Genomic DNA, 19094 nt, shown 5'->3' with positions numbered 1-19094 from the left:
TGTTCAGAGGACCAAGTGTCTGCCCCCTTTGTAGACTACACATGAAGTACTTAGGACCCCCAAATTCCCTGCTCCAACACCCCAGATCTGTCTTCCTTAAGCAGACCATTGACAATATGCACATGCCTGTGTCCCAGACATGGCCAAGGAGCAATGGTTTGGGGAGTGGGGGGGGTTGGGGTGGGAGATATAAATGCAGCTGCATGTGTGGATTGGGGTGCCTACATGTGTGTACACAAAGCTCCTCATCATGCAGGATAGAGTCTAGGGGGAGAAACAAAGAGGAAACTGTCTGTCTGTAGCTTAAGGGGCCCGGGGGCAGAGGGGCTGCCATATTCAGGAACTCTAAGGAACGCAAGAATTTTAATTTAAATCTAGCCTCCCACTTCTTTGAAAGGTAGGTTATCAAACATATTTCATTTAGCTCTTTACTTGATTTATATAAATTTTGTTCTATGATATTATGCTATATTATGTGACGTGGAACTCCATTTACACTCTTGCTCTGGATCCCGCGAATGTCAGATGTAGGCGGCAGCCAAGGACATATTACAGAGAGCCATAGATTATAGAATGTCAGACCTGGCAATTGTCAAGATCAATATAGTGCAATCATTTCATTTTACTAGAAGCAAAATTAGATTGTGTAGGGATTGACAAAAATTTATAGCTTTATCGATTCTTTGATGAAGGATGACACAGGTGCCATGATTCAGTAGATATGATGGTTAAAAATGGCTTCAACCATGTTAATTACTGTGTTTGAAATTTATCAGAAGATATTGGTATTTTATGGTATGTTTTGTGCACTAAAAAAAGTGTTTGGGGGCACCTGGGTGACTCAGTTGGCTAAGCAACAGACTCTTGAGGGCATGGAGCCTGCTTAAGATTCTCTCTCTCCCTCTTCCTCTGTCCCTGCCCTCCCCTCCCATGTTCTCTCTTTAAAAAAAAAAAAAAGTTTGGTTAACTTTTCCTGATGGATGGTGGTTGGAGGTATACTGGTGAATTAGAGTTCAAACCTCATGCCTCTTCAGGTAGCCCCTGCCCACCTCTGGAAAGTTATGGTCTAAGCCCTTAAATGAGAAGCAGACCCAGGTAGATCCTTAAATCTAGGTGACCATACTCTGTTCCACCTGATGCCCTCATCCTGGCCACTACTGAACATACTCAAGGAGCAGATGCCCAACTCAAGGGAGCTCACTTGACTTGCCAAACACCTAGTAAATGACTGATAGGACTATTTTACCTGACAAGGCAAAGTGACTAGTTATACTCTCTCTTGGGAAATTTGAATGTAAAATAGGAAACTGAGGGTAGGTATGGAAGCAGAATTTAAGTGTCACACAGAGAGAAAGCAGCATGGGGACATCATGAGTAAGCAGAAACTGAAAGGGTAAAAGCAATGAGGTCAAGGAAAGGGTCCACAGACATGGAATCAAGGAGAAAAGCTGAGTCATATTAGTGGTGAAGACTGGGTGAAAACAGATTTGTGGCTCAGGTGGCATTGGGTCGGGGGGGGCAGCAAAACAACATGGTCATTAGCACCACTCAAGTTTTCAATGACTTACCAGTTCAAGATATTCCAAACTTCCTGAGGCCTGCCTGACTGAAACAGACTTTTTTCTCCCAAGAATTCTTGCCACTTAGCTTCTCCTGGAGCCTAGAAACTTAACACTGTTCATGAATAACATTTATTGATCCCTCACTTTTCACCAGAACTGTTTTAAGAGTTTTTCAAGGATTTTCCCTTTAACCTCAGAACAATTATTTGAAGTACACACTTTCAATAACCCCATTTAAAAATAAGAAAACCAAGGCAAGAAAGGTTAAATCAGTTGCCCAAGGTCACATAGTGTTCATATAGGGAATAGAATTTGGAAGTCAAATGTAAGTAGTATGATTTAGAGCCCAGCTCAAATCAACCATACAATACCACCTCTGTACGTTTGAGATTTGTTTTCTGTCTTCCCTGTGTTTATTATTATTTTCTGCTCACCACCTGCATGCCATATTCTCGAGTAGGTTTATATTCCTTGCAACCCTGAGTTCCTAAGTAATCCAATTCTCGGCAACAAGAGACCTGCCGTTTCAATCACTAGGCAATTAATTTTAGCTTTCTTTTCATGAGCATATAGTCAGAGGTTTAGTGCTGATTCTGCTGTGCACACAGCAGGCCAGCTCCTTGGAATATAATGTTCTCTTTGACCTGCTCCTAGGAAGAGTGATCCTCTAAAACAGCACATCCTGTCCTAAACTCAGCTAAATTTTAGTGTGTCTCCTCCCCTAGACTGAGAAATCCCGAGAGCACTAATTGTTCTTTTCTTTTATTTTTTTGTCTCTGGTAGGTCTCACAATGTCTGGGACAACGATGCTCCAAAACAGGTCAGTAAATGAACATAGTGTCTTCTTACTTATACTCCGGACCTCAGATGTCCACTCACACTCTGTTCTAGCCTACTTTGGGAACAAGCCAATTTGGTCAATAGAGAATATATACCTAATCCAAGGTGGCTTTCAACTCAGAATGGTAGTATGTAGGCATTTAAGAAAATTACTTTGGTATTAGAGACAGAAGGCCAGACCAATAATTCTGTATTAGGATAGATGTAACTGAGTTAATAGTACATAATTAAAAAATAAGACCTTATTTTTATAGCACTTTATAGAGTGAAAAGCATTTACATTTAAATGGTTTCATTTCATGCTCACGGCATATCTTTGAAAATTTATTATCCTGGTCTTGAAGTCTGCGCCTGTGCTAAACCGTGTGGGCAGCCATGTGGGTCAGTGGGGTCTTTTCTGCTGCTGCAGTTCTGTGGGACTCTCCACTCTGGGCTCCTGGGTGGCACTGCCTAGGAAATCCCAGGATTGGAGTGGGATGGGGTAAGGATGGAGGAGTTCTTCCTCAGCTCCGTCTATGATCAAGCCTCTGAGAATGAGGGGGTAGGTAATGGTTTGTCCCCTGGGTGTCACCCTACTTCTTGTCACCAATCTGCCAGTCTCCTCCAACCCATCACACACCTAACTGTGATGGAGACTGAAGAAGTATTTTTCTAAAGGATCAAATTTCAGAGGAAATAGTATCTCTCTCTAAGGAGAGTGAACCACAGAAAACTTTCTCTCTCCTGATCTCATTCATCTCTGCCCTTCTCCTTTCTATGGTGCCTTTCCCTTCAATCCCTTTTCTCTGGTCCTCCATACCCCTCCTTGATAATGTCCTTTACTCTCCATGGAGAGATGCTCCCACCACCATTTCTACCTTCCTAAACCTTAGTCCAATTATTAATTCAAGAGGTTCTTGTCTGCTCATTCATTATTCAGAGGGGAGATAATGGGCCATAGTCCTACAAGTGGTGATGGTCAGAGGATCTCCAAATCCACTGTAGTCTCCCCACCAGAGATATAGCCAGGCCAATCTCCTCACAAGTTTACCTGGGATGCTGGTTCACACTGCCAAGGCCAAAACTTTCTCTGTGATAATACATTCAAATTTCATTTGCAGGAAGAACAGTCATCCTACCGCCAATAAACTCAGGCATTGTTGTTAGGGCCTTAGAGTCTTTTCTGGGCTATAATCAGGTTACCAGAACCTCTACTAGGTACAAATGTGTTTCTTTTTGCTGTCGAAGAAGGATAAACCACTTCTGATTAATATTTTAAAGTTTCAAATCCTTTCTTCCTCCACACCAAACCTAGTTCCCCTTTCCCAGGGGAGTGGGGTTAATTGATTCTAGCACAGTGTAAGAAAATGGAACCTTAGAGAAATTAAGTGAATTACCAAGCTATGGCAGATGCACGCCCTGCAATGTCTCACTCATAAATATTAATTGTATACTTTGTAAGAGATTTACTGGCAGCTCTGAGGAAACTTCTGATGGTAAATTATTGAATCTATTTGTTGGTCTCATTTTCCATATTTCCTTCATTTCCTTCCAGCTCCCTCTTAAAAAAAAAAAAAGCAGTGTTAAATATATTGAAAAGCTCTTGATTTAGAATGATCCAAGATGTAAAGTTTTGTCTCTTACATGGACAAAGTGGAAATTTCTGAAGATAAGAAGGAAAAGGTTAAATATTCTTTATGTCATAACTTCTTTACAGATCCCCCAGAATTAATGCTCATAGCATCTATATTCTGCTTGATTATCCCCTTCCCCAACCCTGTGCCTTACACAGAGTAGGAATTTGAGGGAGTCCCTTAGAATTCCGTGTATGATTTTATTGAGAATGTTTAAGTAAAATCATCCCAGAAGTCTGATCTTTGCCAATAATATTCATGCCAGGTCAATTCCCCACCAACAAATTCTGCTCTGCTGTTGAGATTTTTTTTTTTTCAATCAAATTATGTGAAACTTAATATGTTTACCAATATGGAAGGATCTGAAAAATATTTTTTCCTTTTATTTTTGAGGAGTACCATTTCTTGCAGAAAAATAATTTTGGCTCATTATTTTCTAAGCAGTGACTTGCTTAGGGAGATGAGTACTTTTCTCCCTTCCTCACTCAGCTTTTCTGGTCAAGCCTAATGACTGAGGAGTATAAAAAACCAAACCAAACCAAACCAAACCAAACCAAACCAAACCAAACCAAACCAACCATCTCTTCCTCATTTTGCCTCCCTCTAAAAATCTTATTTCACCTTTGTGTGGTCTTCTCTCCCTACCATATTTTGCTTTCTCTCTCTGTCTTTGTCTTTCTTTCTCTCTCTCTCCCTCTTTCTCTTTCTGTCTCTCGCATATATAATACACACCTGCAGAAAGTGGAATTTCCTTTGGCAAATGCATATTACATGTGTTTTAACAACTGCTTGATGTGCCAGGAATTGGTCTTTTCATTTCTGCCAGCACCCTAAGCATCCCTGGGACATATTTCCAGATTTTCAAGGAAAGAAGCCCTGTTTTCAAGTTAAGGGTAATGAGCACCCCCCCTTTTTTTCCAGATTGGTGGGCATTCCACAGGGTGGGTACGACCCATGGTCTTTCCAGTAGCCATGAAAGAATGTGACGGGCATTCAAAGGCATTGCTTTCAAGTCAGGGAATTGTAGATGAAGGTGTGCCACACAGCAAGAATGCAGACTCTGAGTAAATACCTGGATAGGATGGACTATGGAAGGCAAATAGATCCACCAAGACCTTAATAGATTGAGGCTTGATTATCACTGTAATGTCAATGGAGTCTTTTCACTCCTTATTCTTCCCTGCTTCTGCCACTGCTCCCCTTCCCACAAATACCAGGGACAGCACAATGAATTGGAGGGCCAGTGAATGGGGAAGTTGAGCAAATGGGAACCAGCCAGAGCCTCTTCCTGCTGGTCTGTGGGTTTTTGAGCCTGAGTCAGGATCATGTCAGAGGACCCAGAAAAACTTTATGTCAGCTGAGAGACTGGAACTTGATATAAGATAGGACTAGCTTTTTTTACATCTGAAGATGTTACGTTTATTATTTCCTGAAAACCATCAGAGATGCTATGAAATCTGTCCAAGAAATTGCTCAAAGAGAATGAAGAAAAGGCATGCATGAGAAAGAATAAGGATTCCTTTTTTTTATCTTCATACACAACTTTGCCCAACTTATTCAATAAATTAATTTATGTTCCATGAATAAATTTTTGGCAAAAACTTCATATCAATTTATTTTACTTCAGTTGAGAAGCCCACATCACCAGACCCCCTTCAGCATATTAACCTTAAATAAACAAAAGAAATTCTGAATGACTTGGGTGAGAAGGAATTGTTGCTGATTTAAATAATGAAGATTTAAATATCCTCTACAGGCTTTTCTAGCATTTGCTAAAGATGCTTATGGGCTCCTTTTGGTTAGGCAGTACTTCAAATAAAAATGCTCTCTGACCCTGGAAATACAGCTTGGAGCAATTCAGGTAATGGCTCATAGCCTTGGTCCTTGCTAGAATCTTACTTTACATAACACAACACATTGTTGGGAATTATGAAGAAGTTCATTATCTTCCTTTGAATAGGAATGCAGGAGAACTATTTATTTCAAGTATTATCTTAGATAATGTGTAATGTTCTCTTAAGCTAGCTAACTTTGGCCTGGCCATGTGCCCGAGTGTAGTTAATACACATAGGCTTAGAGGAAATTTTACTGTGGTGAATTGAATAATTTCTTGAAGATGGATATTCCATTTCTTCCAGTTATATAATAATTTTGATATTTACTCTTTGGGGACTGTTCTGAGATAGTCTAAACTCTTAACCCATAGTGTGCCAAAATGTAGACTAGGCCGCTGTGCAGTAAATTAAGCCCCCGAGCAATGAAATGTTAGGGTTTCTGTGAAAGCAATGGAAATGTCATGAAACAGAGAATGTGCACACATTGAGAATGTCAGACCCCCCATTGTGATTGCCAAGAATTAGATGCATTTCTTTTTTCTCCAGAAGAGATTAGACTGATAATCTCCAAATATAGAAAAAAACGTGTATGTGAAGGGTAATTGGTTCCTTCTTTCTTCTCGTATCCCATATGGCTAAAGAATATCCATAGAATTAAGTAGAAAATATAACATCTAAGATTTAGATTAGACAAAATAAGAAAAACTTTAAATAACGATTGCTAAGAGAGAGTGTGGAGTCCCTTGGACCAGTTCTATAGCAAAGGCAGTACCCTGGTTTCGATGTTGAGATATATGTCACTGAGGGCAAGTGACTGAGTTCTAGGGGTTCATCCAATGCCCTGAGCTGCATTCCCCATGTTCCTGTATTTCACAAGCATTTCAGTTTGGGGTGGAGAGAGGTCTGTGAAGTGCTGGCCTCCTCCTATGTTGCCTTCCACTTGTGGGTTTCCAGAGCATCAAAAGAAGATTTCACTTTAAATTTAATCTAGAACCTAGGCTTAAATGTTTTCAAACTCAACTGCTTTTCCTAAAAAAAATTCAACTGTTTAAAAATCATCAAACATTTTAGTCCTTTCCATGTGGGAACAAGGCACCTATTTGCAAAAGGCTTGGGAATAGGCATACCCTTGCAGAGATTCTCCTGGAACCCACCCTTTTGGAAGTTGTGAATGCCCATGTCATTAAATAGGGTATTCCTATTAAGTTGTGTGGTTGGTGGGTAAAAATCTAACACTTTGTCACTCCAACAATCATAATGAAATCTAATCTGTGTTCCCTGTTGAGTGACTCAATGAAATCATACATGACCAGCTTATTATCTTAAGAAATACAAAGCAGAAAAATGCAAGTTTCTATCATTGTTGTGCAGGCAAACTTCTTAGGAAAAAAAAGGATGACAGATCCAATGAATCTGTGAAAGAAAGTTATAGTTTCAATATGAGCATACATATTTATATAATCTATTAGTGTAAAATCATAATAAACATACTCATGTGAAAATATCATTTATTTTGAAAGTTTCTTATTATAATCTTCTTAGAATTATCCAGCCATTTAATGCATTATTTAATACCTATTAAAAAGAAAAATCATTTGCCTTAGAAGACAAATTATAGAATTACTTTTCTCCAAAATATTTTCTGTAATCAAAGACAAAGCTTTTCTTCCTTTGAATTTCCATTTCTTCCCACCAATTCATGCTACTAACAATTTTCTTCTTATATTTTTATTGTTACCTTGAAAGAATTTATAGGCCATAACTATGTCCCTCTGAGTCTTCTCTTTTCAACTAAGTTTAGGTTTCCTAAGTTCTTAATATGTCATCCTGTCTAATGATTGAGTCATTCAAGGTTGTCCTTCTTTGCATCTCCTTGGGGTTGTTATTATACATGTTGGCCAACTTTTTGGGAGCTGAGGTGCACATGAGGTCCTTTTTGCAATCAATCCCAACCCGAGTCTCCTCTTACACCTCAGATTAGATGGAATCTATTAGCTTCTGTGCTGCCTCATACTGCGGCAAGGGCAGAAAGAGCTTCTTGTATCACTGAGTTTGGCTTAATGAGGCAGGACCCATTGAGGAAGAGATCCAATGTTTTCTCTCCCATGGCATCCTGCAGGGAACCTTCTCCTAATGCATCACCAACAACCAAGCAGAAAGTCAGGTGCTGAGGAGCTGGTTCTTCCCAGAGCTTTAGTGTGATCCTAAATCCAGGGCTTCTTCCTTAGGTAAATCAAGGGCTCTGGTCTGTTTGTTATTACAACAGCCTCATTGTATCGTAGGCATGCTGTGAATGAGGCAAAGATGCCATCACAAATATTTGAAAAAGTAAAGATGAATACCTTGGGAATTATGGAATCCCCTACATGCGGCATTTGAAAATAGATCCAAATTCTCTAAGCTCTGTCTGGACTCTTCTATAAGGAAATGGTAGAAATAATCACAGCACCAGCGGTGTGCTAGTGACAACAGACTCTCAGAAAAAAGTTCATGCACTTATATATGTACATAAGTGTATTATAAATTTTACTGATACAAAGGATGTGTATCACACAATTGATAAATAATAATAAAATATACTATACCCTTTATTATAAATTCCATATAGCCAATTGATTCTCACAGATTGATGTGGTTGAATTTTGCTAAACTCTATTCGTATGTGGTCCACCCACAGTTGTAATTGATGAATGAGTATAGTTCTAGAATGAGTGATGGTTAATATTTTTATTTACTTTAATGAGTAAGACTAAAGTGAAAGTGAAACAATGAAGATGTGTCAGAACTTCATTAATGTATCAATGATGTCAGCAACTTTTTGCTTCAAACCTGGGAGAATAATCTTTAATTTTTTGTGCTACTCATTTGTAATGGTGATAGACACTTACAAATTTAATCTGCATTATTAACATTTTCTCTGTTACTCCTCATGACTAGACAATCAAAAAAGAAATAAATCAGGCTCTGATTGGTAGCCACCATGATCAATTTAAAGCTACCAACATATTACTGATTGCAGAGCTTAAGAGATACACAGCAGCACATTTTCGTATATTCTTCCTACCATAAAAATAGAATATGTGGTAATAACCTCAAAGGCATATATAATAGAAAATGTAGTATAATACTCAGGATGTAATGAGTTTGGGGTATTTGTTATGTTTCTTTTTAATATGATTCATTTAATATGTAAGTTTGCATGATGTAATTTTTTTTTTTTTTTAAAGATTTTATTTATTTATTTGAGAGAGAGAGAGAGCACAAGAGGGGGGAGTGGGAGAAGGAGAAGCAGACTCCCTGCTGAGCAGGTAGCCCGATGCAGGACTCGATCCCGGGACTCCAGGATCAGGACCTGAGCCGAAGGCAGTCGCTTAACCAACTGAGCCACCCAGGCGCCCTTGCATGATGTAATTTTTAATAATGGCTTTGTTTAACAACTGGCTCTCAAAATCTCTGAAAAATTATTAGTCAGCTCTTGTGAGCCAGCACAAGTGGGCTCCAGAATACCATGGACCACACCTCAGATGTATTAAAACATTATAAGGATGGGACATTAGAGCTGGAATGGATCTTATCCATTGTTCCTGGTAACTGTGGACTCTGATGTGTCATGGTTTGTAGAGGAGACGGTCAGCACAGTGAGTTCTGGTCTGGTTCCCAGATTCCTGGAGTTATGAATCACCAAGAAAACATCTCTAGTACAAGTTGGCCCTTTTCATGGGGCAGCTTGGCAGGGGAGTGGCAGCTCTTGATAAAGGCCAGGCCAACTTCTGTGTCTGTTTGCCATACTCCATGTTTTGTACATGTGTGGGGGGAAAGGTGCGGCAGAGAAAAAGGCACATGTTGGGAAGTCGTATCCTACCACCCAGGACTCTAAACCCTAAGGCAATCTGGAGCTTTGGGAATGTCTGGGTTCCTCTAGGATAAAGATTTTCTCTATATATTCAGAAGCAATCAGAGAGAGTAAGCATGGAAATGGTAAAAATTTAGGAGAGAAATGAAGTTTCAATATTGTGATTATGCAGAATGGGAGAGGGAAAAGTTAAAATCATCAACTCCAGCTGGGACTAGAATCATAATAGCTCAGAACAGTTAACATTTAATGTTTCACTGCATATTTATAATATGCTAAGTACTTCACATGCATAATTTCACTTAAACTTCACCACGACCATATAAAATAGATATTATTTTTCTTGCCATTTTTCAGATAGGGAAATTGGTTGAGGTAGTTGCACAAAATAATACCAATAGAAATGGGCAGACCTGGACTTGATAGAAATCACAAACTTTGAATGATGAATATATGCAGTTGTATGATTTTCTCCATCAGCTGCCCATATATTGGGACCAAGAAGACTAGGGTTGGGTTTAAATAGGGTTGGGTTTTACTGGTTAGATTGGATAAAAAAAAAAACAAAAACAAAAACAAGGGAGAGGTGGATAGAGAATTATTTCTCAGTCCTCTGGAATTCTTATCTATGACCAGGATGAAAAAGGGGATCAAATTAGCTATTTCTACCACCATTAAAACCCAGGGTCAAATACCACCAAGAATAACAAAGTGTTATGAGTAACCAAAAGAGTGTCAAATTCCAGGGTACTGACACCAGGAATGAAGACTGTAATAATGGTTCCCTCACTTTAAGCTTCTGGAGCCACTTAACTATTTGTCTTCATCGAATGTTATCTTTACCCCAAAACTAGCCTGAGAGAAATAGAGGCAAATGACTGCTGGCTGTCAGACTGAAGATAGGGGTTAATTAAGAAGTGGCTGTGGTATCTGTCCCTGGATGTGGAGTAATGTCTCAGCAGGCTGGTCTACAACTGTCTGAAGCTCTGCTGGTAGTGGGAGTAGATAAGACAAAGTGGGAAAATGGTCTGTTTTATAATGGCCCATGGTGGGTCCTGCATGGGTCTGTTCCACTGTTGTCCTGAGTTGGTGCTTTGGATTCAGTATGGTCTTGACTCCTTGTACTATCAGCCCCACTTACCACCTTCAAGGTGGCAAAACTACTGGCAACAACTTTCTTTCTGTTACACAAGTCATCTCTCAACTTTTAATGTTTAAAGATAAAGCTTATTATAGCTGTTACCATGGTGGTTTTAATGGCTAGACCCAAAAGCAAGTCTGAGGATGAGGATGAAAGGAAAGCGACATGCTTCCTAATATCATCCATGGCAGTTTTAAAATATGACCTTAAAATACCAAGGTGGGGGTCTATGTCGTTTCTCTAACTACAGTTATAGTCCAGGTCAGAAAGGGCTGTGCGACTCCTACCTGGCCTTCTTGGGAATCTCCAGGACACTCCTACTCAGAACCCAGTCTCCATGCTGTGAGATGCTCAAGCCTCATGGAGAATGACAAGTAGATGCTCTGTTCATCAGTTCTAGTGGAAAGAAGTCATCTCAGCTTGCCAGACAAATGAGTGAAGAAGCCATCTTATAAATGGCTCCCCTCCTTCCAGATACGCCTTGTTTCAGACACATACTTCTTTCTGGCTAAGTCCCCCAGACATTGAGGGGCAGAGAAAAGCTGTCCCAACTGTGCCCTTTCCTAATTCTTGACCCATAGAATCTGGCATGTGAAAAACCATGCACATGATGTTGTGGGATTTCAGAGGCAAGAGTTGCCTGGGTTCTTGGCTCCTGGAACAGTGGAGGTTCTGTGTGAGTCAGAGTCCCCTCATCAACTTCCAAGAAAACTGGCAGTGGCCTAACATTTCAAGTTAAAGCTGATAGAAGAAACACAACCAAGGATTAAGGACAGTTATTATAATCCATATAATAATGATACTAGACATCTATTTTCACTGCAGTGCTGATTTGGGGCTATTTCTGTATCTTCTTATTCTATTGCGCTTCAGTCTTTCAGTATTTTGGGTACATAGTGTTTGGGGGTTATTTCCATATCTTCTTATTCTATTTAAACTCGAGTCTTTGCATGTTTAAGGTGCACAGTGGCAGCAAGCATTCAGAGCAGTATTATGTGCCCAATGGCAACATGAAGCACAGGCAATGATCATACTGCAGCCCAAGGCAAATATGGAGTCAAATGGCTCACGTCTCTGGTTGCTCCCGAGAGGCCACCAGGAATGCAGTTGGTGAGATGCTTGCTTCAGTTCCTAGGGGTGAGACCCAGGCAAGCTGTGGTTGAACACTGTTCTGGGGGTAGGGGATGTCTATTTTCATGCTTCCAAGATGATATACCTAAAGTAAGCCCCATATTGAAAAAAATGTGCAAAGGATGCCCAGTCTCTACAATTGTATCAATATCAAAATTGTCTTTTTACATATAGCTTCCTGTTGATATTTTACTGAATGGCTTCTGGATTAAATTTCACTTTTTTAAGAGCAGAAAAACTGAGAAAATTGGCACTGATTTGGGTATTGTTATATGCAAATTGGATTAATCTTTGGGTTAATAGGTCTACTTATTCAATCCAACAATTGGTCATTTCCCTCAATCTTTGGTAGCTTATTTCCTAAGAATCATTCAGCAGTATTTATTGAATGAAATTGTTGTTTTTATGTGCAGATATATTATTAATAATATAAGTAAATAGGGTGCCTGGGTGGCTCAGTTGGTTAAGCAACTGCTTTTGGCTCAGGTCATGATCCTGGAGTCCCTGGATCGAGTCCCACATCGGGCTCCCTGCTCAGCGAGGAGCCTGCTTCTCCCTCTGACCCTCCCCCCTCTCATGTACTCTCTCTCATTCTCGCTCTCTCAAATAAATAAATAAATCTTTAAAAAAATATATAAGTAAATAAATATTAAATAATGTACAAATTAAACATTTGCATTATCTGCAGTCAAAAACATTTCCAGGAATTATAATTCCTTTGCCATTCAGAGTTCTTCCTACAGTTACAGAAATCAGATTTCTGGGCAGTATATTAACTTAAAGAAAAGGAAATAGTGCATATTCTGGGAAAACCCTTATTAACTGTAACTTTCTTCTGAAAACAAAGGTGGACTGGTGAAGTAGGCACGAATCTTGGTTTTCCCTCTGTTTAGAGCTCTACAGGCTGAGTGAGGGAGAAAATGTGCCCCCCTCCCCTTATAAGGGATCACCACATATCCCAGTTTGTTCTAGAAGCAGTCCAACTTTATATCTGCTCTCCTGATATAATTATTATTAGAACCCCTTTTCACTCTCAAAATTGTTCTGGTTTGGATGATAAATTATATGGTCACTCTATTCACAAGTCTAAGAGAAAATTTCCAGCTACCTACCTACACAAACACACTTGGTCCATACTCCTTTTATGCACATGAATCGCTGGCCATAGCACAGAATCCTGTGTCAAATTTCTTCCATCATGTGTAAAACAGAATCCATTAAATCTATATTCCCCTTGGTTTTTCACTATAAAACCAAATTACCTGCAATCAAAGCTCAGTTTGTTTCATTTGTATGAATCAAACACCTGTAACTTTTATGGAACATCATTTGGGATTGGTTTAAATTTTGCAAACATTTGTAATTATAAGGCTTAGTTTAAATACAGTACTTACTTGGGGGGCGGAGCAAGATGGCAGAGGTGTAGGAGACCTGGATTTCATCTGATCCCAGGAATTCAGCTGGATAGGGATCAAACCATTCTGAACACCTACAAACTCAACAGGAGATTGAAGAAAAGAATAGCAACAACTCTCTGAACAGAAAAGCAACCGTTTTCTGGAAGGTCTTTTCTGATTTGTTTAGTGTATATTTTCTGGGGACATTGTTACCCTGTTAGCATTTTGTTCTCTCATTCATCTATTCTCCTCTGGACAAAATGACAAGACAGAAAAAATCACCTCAATAAAAAGAACAAGAGGAAGTACTGACTGCCAGGGACCTAATCAATACGGACATTAGTACGATGTCGGAACTAGAGTTCAGAATGATGATTTTAAAGATACTAGCTGGGCTTGAAAAAAGCATGGAAGTTGTTAGAGAAATGCTTTCTGGAGAAATAAAAGAATTAAAATCTAACCAAATCGAAGTCAAAAAGGCTTTTAATGAGGTGCAATCAAAAATGGAGGCTCTAACTGCTAGGATAAATGAGGCAGAAGAAAGAATCAGTGAGATAGAAGACCAAATGATGGAAAATAAAGAAACTGAGAAAAAGAGAGATAAACAACTACTGGATAACGAAGACAGAATTCGAGAGATAAGCGATACCATAAGATGAAACAACATTAGAATAATTGGGATCCCAGAAGAAGAAGAAAGAGAGAGAGGGGCAGAAGGTATATTAGAGCAAATTATAGCAGAGAACTTCCCTAATTTGGGGAAGGAAACAGGCATCAAAATCCAGGAGGCACAGAGAACCCCTCTCAAAATCAATAAAAATAGGCCAACACCCCGACATCTAATAGTAAAACTTACGAGTCTCAGAGACAAAGAGAAAATCCTGAAAGCAGCTCGGGAGAAGAGATATGTAACCTACAATGGTAAAAGTATTAGATTGGCAACAGACCTATCCACAGAGACCTGGCAGGCCACAAAGGACTGGCAGGATATATTCAGAGCACTAAATGAGAAAAACATGCAGCCAAGAATACTATATCCGGCCAGGCTGTCATTGAAAATAGAAGGAGAGATAAAAAGCTTCCAGGACAAACAAAAACTAAGGGAATTTGCAAACACAAAACCAGCCCTACAAGATATATTGAAAGGGGTCCTCTAAGCAAAGAGAGAGCCTAAAAGTAACATAGACCGAAAGGAACACAGACAATATACAGTAACAGTCACCTTACAGGCAATACAATGGCACTAAATTCATATCTTTCAATAGTTACCCTGAATGTAAATGGGCTAAATGCCCCAATCAAAAGACACAGCTATCAGATTGGATAAAAAAACAAGACCCATCGATATGCTGTCTGCAAGAGACTCATTTTAGACCCAAAGACACCCCCAGATTGAAAGTGAAGGGGTGGAAAACCATTTACCATGCTGATGGATACCAAAGAAAGCTGGGGTGGCAATCCTTATAACAGACAAATTAGATTTTAAACCAAAGATGGTAATAAGAGATGAGGAAAGAACTATATCCTACTTAAAGGGTCTATCCAAAAAGAAGATCTAACAATTGTAAATATCTATGCCCCTAACATGGGAGCAGCCAATTATATAAGGCAGTTAATAACAAAAGCAAAGAAACACATCAACAACAATACAATAATAGTGGGGGACATTAACACCCCCCTCACTGAAATGGACAGATCATCTAAGCAAAAGATCAACAAGGAAATAAAGACTTTAAATGACACACTGGACCAAATGGACTTCACATATATATTCAGAACATTCCATCCCAAATCAACAGAATACACATTCTTCTCTAGTGACCATGGAACATTCTCCAGAATAGATCACATCCTAGGTCACAAATCAGGTCTCAACTAGTACTAAAAGATTGGGATCATTCCCTGCATATTTTCAGGCCACAATGCTTTGAAACTAGAACTCAATCACAAGAGGAAAGTCGGAAAGAACTCAAATACATGGAAGCTAAAGAGCATCCTACTAAAGAATGAATGGGTCAACCAGGAAATTAAAGAAGAATTAAAAAAATTCATGGAAACCAATGAAAATGAAAACACAACTGTTCAAAATCTTTGGGATGCAGCAAAGGCAGTCCTAAGAGGAAAGTATATAGCAATACAAGCTTTTCTCAAGAAACAAGAAAGGTCTCAAATACACAACCTAACCTTACACCTAAAGGAGGAGCTGGAGAAAGAACAGCAAATAAAGCCTAAACCCAGCAGGAGAAGAGAAATAATAAAGATCAGAGCAGAAATCAATGAAATAGAAACCAAAGAACAGTAGAACAGATCAATGAAACTAGGAGCTGGTTCTTTGAAAGAATTAACAAGATTGATAAACCCCTGGCCAGACTTATCAAAAAGAAAAGAGAAATGACCCAAATAAATAAAATCATGAATGAAAGAGGAGAGATCACAACCAACACCAAAGAAATACAAACAATTATAAGAACATATTATGAGCAACTATATGCCAGCAAATTAGATAATCTGGAAGAAATGGATGCATTCGTAGAGATGTATCAACTACCAAAACTGAACCAGGAAGAAATAGAAAACCTGAACAGACCTATAACCACTAAGGAAATTGAAGCAGTCATCAAAAATCTCCCAATAAATAAAGCCCAGGGCCAGATGGCTTCCCAGGGGAATTCTACCAAACATTTAAAAAAGAATTAATATCTATCCTTCTGAAACTGTTCCAAAAAATAGAAAGAGAAGGAAAACTTCCAAACTCGTTTTATGAGGCCACCATTACCTTGATCCCCAAGCCAGACAAAGACTCCATCAAAAAGGAGTATTACAGACCAATATCCCTGATGAACATGGATGCAAAAATTCTCACCAAAATATGAGCCAACAGGATCCAACAGTACATTAAAAGGATTATTCACCACGACCAAGTGGGATTTAACCCTGGGCTGAAAGGTTGGTTCAACATCCGCAAATGAATCAATGTGATACAAGACATTAATAAAAGAAAGAACAAGAACCATAGGATCCTCTCAATAGATGCAGAAAAAGCATTTGACAAAGTACAGCATCCTTTCTTGATCAAAACTCTTCAGAGTATAAGGATAGAGGGTACATACCTCAATATCAAAAAAGCCATCTATGAAAAACCCACAGCAAATATCATTCTCAATGGGGAAAAACTGAGAGCTATCCCCCTAAGGTCAGGAACATGGCAGGGATGTCCACTATCACCACTGCTATTCAACATAGTATTAGAAGTCCTAGCCACAGCAATCAGACAACAAAAAGAAACAAAAGGCATCTGAATCGGCAAAGAAGAAGTCAAACTCTCACTCTTTGCAGATGATATGATACTTTATGTGGAAAACCCAAAAGACTCCACCCCAAAACTGCTAGAACTCATACAGTATTTCAGTAAAGTGGCAGATATGAAATCAATGCACAGAAATCAGTGGCATTCCTATACACCAACAACAAGACAGAAGAAAGAGAAATTAAGGAGTCGATCCCATTTACAATCGCACCCAAAACCACAAGATACCTAGGAATAAATCTAACCAAAGAGGCAAAGAATCTGTACTCAGAAAACTATAAAATACTCATGAAAGAAATTGAGGAAGACACAAAGAAATGGAAAAACGTTCCATGCTCGTGGGCTGGAAGAACAAATATGGTGAAGATGTCAATGCTACCTAGAGCAATCTACACATTCATTGCAATCCCTATCAAAATACCATCCACTTTTTTCAAAGAAATGGAGCAAGTAGTCCTAAAATCTGTGTGGAACCAGAAAAAACCCCGAATAGCCAGAGGAATGTTGAAAAAGAAAAGCAAAGCTGGCGGCATCACAATTCCGGACTTCAAGCTCTATTACAAAGCTGTCATCATCAAGACAGTATGGTACTGGCACAAAAACAGACACATAGATCAATGGAACAGAATAGAGAGCCCAGAAATGGACCCTCAACTCTATGGTCAACTCATCTTTGACAAAGCAGGAGAGAATGTCCAATGGAAAAAAGACAGTCTCTTCCACAAATGGTGTTGGGAAAATTGGACAGCCACATGCAGAAGAATGAAACTGGACCATTTCCCTACACCACACACAAAAATAGACTACAAATGGATGAAAGACCTCAATGTGAGACAGGAGTCCATCAAAATCCTAAAGGAGAACACAGGCAGCAACCTCTTCGACCTCAGCCACAGCAACTTCTTCCTAGAAACATCACCAAAGGAAAGGGAAGCAAGGGCAAAAATGAACTTTTTATCATCAAGATAAAAAGCTTTTGCACAGCAAAAGAAGCAGTCAACAAAACCAAAAGACTGCCGACAGAATGGGAGAACATATTTGCAAATGACATATCAGATAAAGGGCTAGTATCCAAAATCTATAAAGAATTTATTAAACTCAACACCCAAAGAACAAATAATCCAATCAAGAAATGAGCAGAAGACATGAACAGACATTTTTCCAAAGAAGACATCCAAATGGCCAATAGACACATGAAAAAGTGCTCAACATCGCTCGGCATCAGGGAAATCCAAATCAAAACCTCAATGAGATATCACCTCACACCAGTCAGAATGGCTAAAATTAACAAGTCAGGAAATGACAGATGTTGGCGGGGATGCGGAGAAAGGGGAACCCTCCTACACTGTTGGTGGGAATGCAAGCTGGTGCAGCCACTCTGGAAAACAGTATGGAGGTTCCTCAAAAAGTTGAAAACAGAGCTACCATACGACCCAGCAATTGCACTACTGGGTATTTACCCCAAAGATACAAATGTAGGGATCCGAAGGGATACGTGCATCCCGATGTTTATAGCAGCAATGTCCACAATAGCCAAACTGTGGAAAGAGCCAAGATGCCCATCGACAGATGAATGGATAAAGAAGATGTGGTATATATATACAGTGAAATATTATGCAGCCATCAAAAGGAATGAAATCTTGCCATTTGCAATGACGTGGATAGAACTGGAGAGTGTTATGCTGAGCGAAATAAGTCAATCAGAGAAAGACATGTATCATATGACCTCACTGATACGAGGAATTCTTAATCTCAGGAAACAAACTGAGGGTTGCTGGAGTGGTGGGGGGTGGGAGGGATGGGGTGGCTGGGTGATAGCCATTGGGGAGGGTATGTGCTATGGTAAGCGCTGTGAATTGTGCAAGACTGTTGAATCACAGATCTGTACCTCGGAAACAAATAATACATTATATGTTAAAAAAAAAAAAAGAAGAAGAAGATAGCAGGAGGGGAAGAATGAAGGGTGGGGGAAATTGGAGGGGGAGATGAACCATGAGAGACGATGGACTCTGAAAAACAAACTGAGGGTTCTAGAGGGGAGGGGGGTGGGGGGTTGGGTTAACATGGTGATGGGTATTGAGGAGGGCACGTTCTGCATGGAGCACTGAGTGTTATATGCAAATAATGAATCATGGAACACTACATCAAAAACTAATGATGTAATGTATGGTGATTAACATAACATAATAAAAAAAAAATACAGTACTGGGGCACCTGGGTGGCTTAGTTGTTAAGTGTCTGCCTTCGGCTCAGGTCATGATCCCAGGGTCCTGGGATCGAGCCCCGCATCAGGCTCCCTGCTCGGTGGGAAGCCTGCTTCTCCCTCTCCCTCTCCCACTCCCCCTGCTTGTGATCCCTCTCTCGCTGTGTCTCTCTGTCAAATGAATAAATAAAATCTTTAAAAAAAATACAGTA

The sequence above is a fragment of the Halichoerus grypus genome, chromosome 9 (assembly GCF_964656455.1).
Source record: "Halichoerus grypus chromosome 9, mHalGry1.hap1.1, whole genome shotgun sequence".
Taxonomy (NCBI): Eukaryota; Metazoa; Chordata; class Mammalia; order Carnivora; family Phocidae; genus Halichoerus; species Halichoerus grypus.
This window is presented reverse-complemented; position numbering follows the sequence as displayed.